The sequence below is a fragment of the Strix uralensis genome, chromosome 3, assembly GCF_047716275.1.
Source record: "Strix uralensis isolate ZFMK-TIS-50842 chromosome 3, bStrUra1, whole genome shotgun sequence".
Taxonomy (NCBI): Eukaryota; Metazoa; Chordata; class Aves; order Strigiformes; family Strigidae; genus Strix; species Strix uralensis.
The window spans coordinates 15531046-15540524 of NC_133974.1; the positions used below are offsets into that span (position 1 = coordinate 15531046).

At 37.4% G+C, this 9479-nt stretch overlaps 1 long non-coding RNA gene across 1 annotated transcript in view; it reads left to right on the forward strand.

Annotated features, from left to right (window-relative positions):
• LOC141941723 (uncharacterized) overlaps positions 1-8417 on the forward strand; it is a 34584-nt gene extending 26167 nt beyond the window's left edge. Inside the window, exon 4 of the long non-coding RNA XR_012628397.1 lies at positions 6628-8417. This is a non-coding gene — a long non-coding RNA (uncharacterized LOC141941723). The remainder of the gene's footprint in view (positions 1-6627) is intronic.
• Positions 8418-9479: the final 1062 nt, after the last annotated feature.

The window sequence follows — 9479 nt, forward strand, 5'->3', positions numbered from 1 at the left end:
GGCAATCAGATAGTGAATGTCACTCAGCAAAAGTAGTTTTTGTGTTAAAATATTGGCATGTCATTGATTGTCAAACCATTTCTTTTTCCATGCTCTGAAATACAGAAATCTTATGATGCATTATCTCCATAGATATCATGACACATCAGTCAAAAGTATCATAGGAAAGTTTCATAATTCCATTTGGCCAGGAATGTTTTGGGAGGATCTGGAAAAGTTAGCAAACTTCCTACCAAAAATGTGGGTTTTCTGAAAGCCTTCCATTGAATATCTGTTTTAAAAAGCAAAGAAACATAAACACACAAAAAAAATCACTCCTGAATCAAGAGAAAAATGTGTTTGAATCTACATGTTTATAATTTTCAAAATATCTTTGTCCCCTGCCTGATGGCTTTTTTTTAAAAAAACAAAACAAAACAAAACAACCAGATCAGAGTTTCCAGCATTAAAATCAATGGATATCTTTGCCTAGATTCAAAAGGGAGTATATAAATCTCTCTAAAAAGTACATGAGAGGGAGTACAACCTGATGTGAAAAGTAGGGGCCAGGAAGCCAGCAGGGTGTTCCTGTTTGTACCATGATAGTTTGCTGTAAAACTTTAGAAATCATATAATCTGTTTGTGCATAGGTTCCTCATTTGTAAAACAGAGATAATGTGCTTCATAAATTTTATAATGCATATTGAACTGTGATGGAAGTCATAACAGAATTGCAAAGTATCCTTCTTAAAATTTGTCCATAGCTGAAAACCTATGCATGTCAACTGGTAATTTCTTCAGGTCTCACTGAGACTTCAGAATCCACTGATCCTGATTTCCTAAAATGTTTGGTTCTTTGAGGTGTAGAAGTGAAACTTTTAATCACCTGACATTTTAAGAATGAGTAGCTCCAAGAAATCTACACATCTAATTTAAGCACAAGTATTGAATACTTTTCTTGACTGAGGATCTGTCGTGCAGTACCTTGCAGGACTAGATCAATGGAATTTGCTGTTTAAGAGTGATCTTGAGATACATTGCTTCTCAGAAGAGTTACTGCCCTCCACCTCAGAGATATATACAGCTCATGGTAGGTGAAAAAAATCTGTCGGTACCTCTTGCCTTCCTCACAGTGGTGTTGTGAGCCTTAATGTGGTGTTCTGTGAGCTGCTTGGATAAAAGATGCTCAGTGAAGTAAAGGTATTTTTATGTCTCGTTAAACATGAAAAGAAGGATAAAGTGAGACTAGGAAACAAAGGAAAGAGAAAAAAGTGTGGCTGTAAAGGAGATATGAGTCAGTAGTGTCAGTCATGCCCATTTGTTGGGGTAACTGAAGGTCTCTTCATGTTCTGTAACTTTGCTATGCAGCAAGGAGGTAAACAGATACTGTACCTACCATAAGAATACACATAATGTTTGAAATCCCCTGTCTTTTCTCACTACCCTCACACACAATATATCTTTGAACTGTTGCTGTATGGATAATCTATATTTCATAATTCAGACTGTCAGTATTTCCTTTACATAATTATAACAGCAGGAAATATATAAGGCCTTTGTAGAACTTGAAAATTCTATTGCCTTGGGCCATATTTAATGTGTAATAAATTATTCAGCAACAAGGCACTCTTCATTCTATTTACAGTAAGTTAGACCTAAGTGTGTGAGGTATACATAACTAACATGAAACAGTATTTACTATCGCTGCCAAGGCTGAAGTGTTTTCTGAAGCCATTAGTCTCTTATTCAGTGAGCCAAATCCCTATCAGGTGAAAACTGTCATAGCCTCATTGAATTTACTTTGAAAGAAAGGGAAATGGGAAGGGTAACCTCTCTGATCTCCAGCTGAGAATCAGAAAGGTCAAGGGATAAGCGTTGTGGTATCCCACATTTAAGTAGGTTATAGGATATTCCTTGCATTTACTTTTCTGTCCAGCTGCATATAGTGCTCTTGAATGGCAGTCTGTCAACAACAATGTTGTTCAAAAAATAATGCTAGTTTCTCTGACTGGATTCACCAGTCTAACATATGCCTCAGCTCTGTCCACTGATAGCAACCAGAACAAGTGATTCCCCATGTCTAGTCTTTGCTCCTGACAAAAAGGTTGTTCATTGAGATCTAGATTTCAGACACCAGTTTGATCCATGTAAGTTTTCAAATGCTCAGGCTGCACATCAAAAATCTTAGAGATATATATATAAATATATATATATATAAAATCCTTTTGTACTAATGAACAAGCCATTCACACCAACTACCTTAATGTTACTCTGGATGCAGGTAGCACGGTACATGTGCTACAAAATAGTTATGTAACAGATGAAAGTTGGCTTTATTGAGAAGTGAGAGTTCAGGGTAAAATCATAGAAACCAGAATTAGAATAAGGTGCTGTGTTGGCAAATTTTAAGAAGGGCAAGGTTTTTGTGACAGATCAAAGGAAAAAGAAGATGTCTTGTTATTTGTTGTCTTATACTAAATATATCAAATATTTGCTGATTACTTTGTTCCTGAAGTCTCAGAAAAGAAAAAAATCAAACTCCTCCTTATATATCTTTCTAGATTCACAGTTCCCATCAATTCTCTGCTGATACCCAGCATTCTCTCTGTGTAGGCAGTCTGTGACATTCTGTGGAAACAAAAAGGGTCTATTTCACTTCTGATTGCTGCCAAGGAGTAGGGTAAACCTTTCTTAGCAGCAATTACATTTCCTGTACAGTTTCAGCGTATTATTATACCTGGCTGTCCTTATTACTGGGCATGGGAAGAACTCAGGCTTGCCAGGAGAGTTCCTCCAGGTGTTCCACCCAAACCCTCGTGCTTTATGAGGTAATTTGATGTTCCTGATAGTTAAAAAGATTTGAGCTGTAAGCAAAACTGTTGGCTTGTGAAAAGGGGAGGGGGCAACTTTAATGTCTGAAATCATCAATTCCTGTTCCTAGAGGTTTCAGTGGACCATGAAGTAACTTGATCATTGCCTGACCATGAAAAAGAAAAGCAGAAGGCAGCTTAGGCGAAAAAAAAATTATCTTCTCGTGTTCCGTGGAGTCAGCTTCTCCAAGTACATGGTCAATAGCCTGGGTTCCTGAGAAAATGGAGACATCCTGAGTTGTACTCCTTGCTCCAAGAACAGTTTATTTCATATTTTTGGAATAAGAACTAAGTTCATGTCTTCACACTGGCAAATAATTTTACTCAATTATCTTTAATGGATACAGGCCAGATGGAGCATCAAACCAATGAGGAGAGAGGTGTCTGCTATGCATCCACACCACTGCAGTCTACAGTTGGGTGGTGAGTGTCCTTTCCTAGTAAGCAGTGGTGTGGGTTTTAATTCCTTGTGAGCAAAGGAACTCTGCTTGTTTAGTTGCACACTAAACTACTGTGGAAAAGTGAAGGCTCTGCCTTTGCTAGAAGGAAAACACAATCCTTTAGGAGATAGCAAAGAGTTTGTCTAGGTTGTATATCTTTGTAGGCTGAGTCGTGAACCAAGTATTGAGTTGCTTAGCACTGGAAGAAAGAGATGTGGCTGCGCATGAATAGAAACAGAACTGGCCACAGCTGAACTGGGCACTGGCTTATACCTCAGGGAATACAGTCTTAGGTTTTCTGCTTAAGTTAAACTTCTGGATCTTTCTCTCTGATGCAGCCTAAAGCAGCTTTCCAAAATTAGCCTCATTAGCCCTTTTCTCAGACAGACCATCTGATTTCTCAGAGCTTGTGTGGCATGAAGTGGAGAGTTTTGGGCCATGTTCTCTCCTTAAAACTTACCTTGTAAAACTCCAAATTAAACTTTTTTTTTTTTTTTTTTTTTTTTCCCCATGGAATGCTGATGGCATGCAACTTGACTGTCAGCAGAAAGGAACCATTCAGTGTACACTCAGCTCTGATTCTGTAATTCAAATTCTTGCAAAACTTCTATTATTTAAGAAGGATTTGCTAGTGTAGTATCTGTAGAAGCAGATCCACTAAAATAATAAAAAGCATATATTTTGGTTTTATTCAGTCTTATGGATGTGTATAACTTTGTGGAATCAGCTCAGCAATTTTTAAATGTACTTACAGAAAGAAAAAGTCTCTGCCTACCAAATTAATGGTGGAAATTGAGAATCCTTTGCAGCTGCTGCTGTGTTATTTACAATACAAGTTTGGATCAAAAGATGGGTTTTAAAGAATTCCTAATGCTTTACTCTGCTGCCAAATATGTTCAGCTTTTAACAATGTTGAAACAGGCATTTCTACAGTGGCAGTTCCTCTAGGGTGATAAATCCCAGTTTATGTTCCACAGACAGAAGGTCTCCATGATTGTTTGTAAGCCAGGATTCAAAAAAATCACACAAAAGGAAAGTCTAAAGTCATATGTAGTATTTGTCCTGATTCCCTTCCACTCTCTCTAATTAAAGAACAGGCATTCTTTCATTAAATGTCTTCTATTAAACATTTCATTTTCATTACTAAATGCTCCTTTCTACTCAACATGCTTGACATTACTGATAGCTGTAGCCACTCAATATGATCCATGTTTCTTGTGATTTATTACATACTGAATCATTTACTGCACTTCTAAATTGCTCAGACTTTGCATCTGTCTGACAATGCTTTGCAAGAAGTTCAAGTACTGGACAGTGTGATTGCTAAGCTGAGATTTTATATGGAGCTCTCTGAGCTGTTAAAGTGCCACTTTCTAATTCAAATAGAAATATATCAGAGAGCTGTGTGTACTATTGTTTTTCTTCTCTACAGCTAATCCCTGTGTCTCAGCAGTGTCTTTCTATTACACTGATTACAAAACACAGTTTTAAGTCAAACAAGATTAAAAAACATAGTACTGTGACTCCCAACCTAATTCCTGACAAATCTGTGATGCACCAGATGCTCCTTCCCTCGGGATGAAATGATACATGGCTCTCTTTGTATTATCATTGCACAGACATGTTTACTCCACCTAACTTGCTCACGTGGGGTAGAAGAAAAGACTGTTTAAGGGAGGCGTGCTTTCAAATGCATTTAGGAATGGAAAGGGTAGCAGGCAGATTTCTTGCTTCCTCACCTTTTGGTGCCCTTGTTCACATCTATTTTTACTTAAGCAGTACTTTGGAGGAAGGAAGTCAGTGGTTATGTTGAGCCTTTATCTGTTAAATTGTGGGAGCTAATGCTCATTCTGTGACAATCAGGAGATTCTTCCCTGTACATAAAAGAAGGCCAAGAGCTGTCAAATATCATGATCTAAAAACACAATAAAAACTTTAGCTTTTCACTTTGATGTTCTTAAAGAAACCAGGAAGAAGGTAAGTATAATTTCAAAACAAAAGCAAACTCCTTTCCAAGTCACCTTTTCAATTCCAAGTGCAAGAAATGATATTTATAGACTTCATTCAATTAAAGTCTGTGAAGTCCCTGAACCACTGGTAAGCTAAAACAGATCAGGAGTGCCAGGGTGATTTCTTTTCCATATAAACAGCTCCTGGAGGGACGGGGATTGGCAGGGATGCCGTGTGGCATTCTGCAACTCATGGTCTAGCTAATATTTCAGGAAACATGATTTATGTGAGCTACAGGCCCAGTCCTGCACCTATCAATGTTAGTGGCAACATTTCTAATGATTTCATTAGGAGCAGGACCAAGCCTGCTTTCAGAATTAGGTACTCCCAGTGTTTCAAAGGTGTTTAGAGGAATTGCCAGGAAAATTGTGAATCAAGAGGTCTTGTCTTTATGTCAACAGGAAAAGAGATCCAGTTTGGGTCTCTGTCCCTGTTTGTATGGGGGGGTTCTCATTTGCCTCTCTGTCTGTAGGCACATAGACCCAGACAGACCCATTATATACAATCAGTGATTTGCTCTTTCTGCCTGCAGCCAGTGTGAGCACCACTGTTCACACTCCAGCCCTGTCTGTCGAGCCTGAGGACAGTGTTGGTGCAGCAGCTCCGTGGGATGGTGCAACGACTGCAGAAAGAACAAATCCCCACTGTAGATATGGCCTGAGGCTATTTGTGTGACCTGCCAAGATGATCTTTAATATTTATTACTGACTGTAAACTAAGTAGGCACCAGAAACCAAGCAGAGGTAGGTTTGCCTAATCTACCTGTTACAGCTCCACAGCCTGGGGCTTTTTTAATAAAAGTCTGGGCCCGAACATCACTAAGTAGACTTGTCATATAGATGAGCTCTCTTACTCCCTCATTAGTTAGGAACAAAATAAGCTGCAGCAAAATTTTCTTCTGTGCAGGCTTCTCCACAACCTAAGGCTTTATTCAATCAACACTGATCATAGGAAAAATATTTAATAATGGGCATAATGTTCACTAAGACTTTAAGCTCCATGATGGTTTCCTCAGTAAAATGATCTTTAAGACAAGGTATTAAAAAAATAGGAGCCTCTTAGGCTGAATTTTGTTATTCAACAAAATAAGCTATTGTTGAAACCTAAGTACTATCAATGCACGTCAAAATGCCAGTATTGAACTCTCATCTTCCTTTGGTAACTCTTCACCCTTTTCCTTTTTTGACTATGTATGGTTATTCTACATGTTACAGCTGAAAGAAACCCTTTGTTTAAAGGAATGTTTATTTTATACTTGGGAGGAAAAAAAATCACTAAAATTATATACTTCTCTTTGTGATGATTGCCCTTTTCTGATTTAATTTCAGGTCCTAATCTCAATCTACAAACTCTTTCCTGAAACTGTTTCTAGAAACTGTCTTCGCTGAAAAGTGGCTGAAAATTCAAGATCCCCTGAATCAGCAGCAGTACAAGGGTTCTTCAGTTAATTTAGCCAACATAATTGCTTCAGCGAAGGTCATGAAATGTGTGGCTCTGGAACATTAGATCAAGTCCAAACCTAACTGTATTCAGGTGTAAAAATACTAGTGAATGAAAAAAAACTTTGCACAGTAATGACATCTTCCCAGGACTAAACAGCAACTGCATCATTGGGAATCAGCAAAATAAAAGCAAGGAAGAAAAAAGGCTTAATTATGCTCTATAGAAAGAAAAGTTAAAATTTAATATAAATTAGTGTTGTGTTGTACTGAATAATATGGTGACAGCAGGCTAGGAAAGGGAGAGAAACTGAAAGAAAGAGATGCTTTTACACTACTGTTCTGTATTCCTGGTATATCCTTCCTTAACATAAGTGCTAACATTAAATATAATGCGACATGGTGCCAAATTCTTCAGAGTTGATATGGACTGTGAGTAGGCTCTGTATGTAAATGTATCATTGCAAGGGTATGTGAGAACAAACCACTCCGCCTACATGGAGAGGTGTAAATAGATGCATATACTCCACATAGGACTTGATGATACCATGGTTCTCATCTATAATCATTAGACGCTCTCAGACCTGATTTCAAATGGATTTGTCCATCCTTTCTGAATTTTTAGTAAAGATATTGAAAATGCCTGTATAGACTGTCTGAGACAATTCTGCAGAATGCTAACACATGCTTTAAAGCTTCCCTGTATGAAATGGTCGGGGGAGTATAACACAGAGTTTGAATAAACCTTCAGATTCACTGATGACACATAATGGTAGGAAGGGATGGATTGCACTATAGGTTAAACAAGTGTATTTCAATTGGAAAAAACCCAGCAATTAGAAAACACTTTCCTTCACATTATTGAAAATGTGTGTCTGCCTGCCTTTTAATTACAGTGTGTGGAGACACTGTGCTGAATCATCCAACTTGGTATGTTCTAGAGAGCTTATTGTCATCATCTCCCTCCATGGACTCCATCTCTTGCCTGATAAGAGAGAACAAAAACAAGAGCTATGATCTGGGGCTGATTCATTAAAAAGTTCACAAGCAGACAGTGCATTATAGATTTTCAAATCATTACCCTAAGCAAATACTAGATTGCACACCAAAACAAATAACAAAACAGACCTACCATCAGATGATTTGTCTCAGCTTTAAGTCAAGCACTTAAAAATCATAGTCACCCAAAACTCTGTCCCCATTGTGAAAGAGCCATAATTCTGTCCCCTTGTGTAAGAGGTTAAAATAAGAGTTCATTTGCTATGAATTTGTCTTTAATACATGTAAAATTGAGTGGGTTTAGAGTGTGATCTTCTATGGACAAAGTGACAGACAAACTTTCCTGTTCATGAAAGGTAGCAAGTGTGATGTTGAACTAGATTAACAGCAATGATTTGGAGACCATAATGTGACAGCATTGTGTTTATGGTGGAAGATGAATGCTGCTTCACATGTGGAAAAATGGTTCTGGTATTTTTACTGAAAAAAGTGAGTAGCAATGACAGTGATTGAGTTTATCTTTAGAGTTCTGTCTGTTTAAGAACTGTTCTCTGTCTGTCTTTTAAGTCTCACCTTCCTATGCTCATGTTTGCTCATGGCCATCTCTAAAATTTCAATGGCAAATGAATGAGTTGTTACTAAAACATCTAGAACAATAAAACTCATAGAAAGAAATGTAGCCTTGCTAATCTGTTTTATTTCTTAATACTACAAAATTTCTAAACACATAGACAAATTCCAGTGAACTCTAAAAAGTCTGAAAGGCATGTGCCAAAGTTAAGGTGAACTGAGACTAAATTTGCAGATAACTAGAAATGAACAGCAAAGTTAAGTAGCAACATGCTACTCAAAACTGTGGGTATCTCATTTTTATAAGACTCTATATTTTCCTGTGTGAAATTGCAAGTGATATGGGATTGATCCTCTTGAACAACTGGGAAATTACCCATATTCTGATCCTTTTCCTTTCAGGTAAAGATATTTAAATTCATACACAGCATTATTGTTTGCAAATTTTCATTTTGAAATTGTATCATTTGCCTAGAGGATTTGAGAGTTTCTTGTGCTACTTGGAAGCTCCTTCACTGACTTTTCAGTGTTCTACTTCTTTAAAAATATACAATTTGATTTTTTATTTTTTGGAACAAAATATTTTTTGTATTTGGATATCCTGGAACATTTACGGTGGAAGTGGTCTCTACAATGTATAGGAGGTGTATACTTGTACTACCTTGTTATGATTACTTTAGTTTGGAAGTGATCCAGTACTTCATTCAGACACATTTTTGAAGGTTGAAAGAGCATGACCATGCCTGTTGACTGTTGAATTTCCTAGCAACCATTGTTCCTTGTTTTTTCCCTTGTATTTTTTTACATACACCGTCTCCCCAGTTTCCAGTAATCTGTAAAAAATTCCTTTCTTGGGAACTAATTCCATCTCAAAGCATTAACTCTGAGTGGTGGCACAGATGCTTCTCTTCTGGCTTGTATCAGTGAGATGCAAGTCACAGGACAATTACATATAGGAAGTGGGGAGGAACTAGTCAGCTACATCACATGGGCTCACCAGCTCAAAGCACATTAGCTTGTTATGTTGCCCCTTCACATGATATAATCCTGATTTTGACATTATGTTATACTGACCTTTAAGTTTACTGACTAAAGAGAACAGTTATGTAACTGGGATCAGCTAAACCAAACAGAACAAAAATATGAAGGGATGCAATCCAGACCTAGGAAAA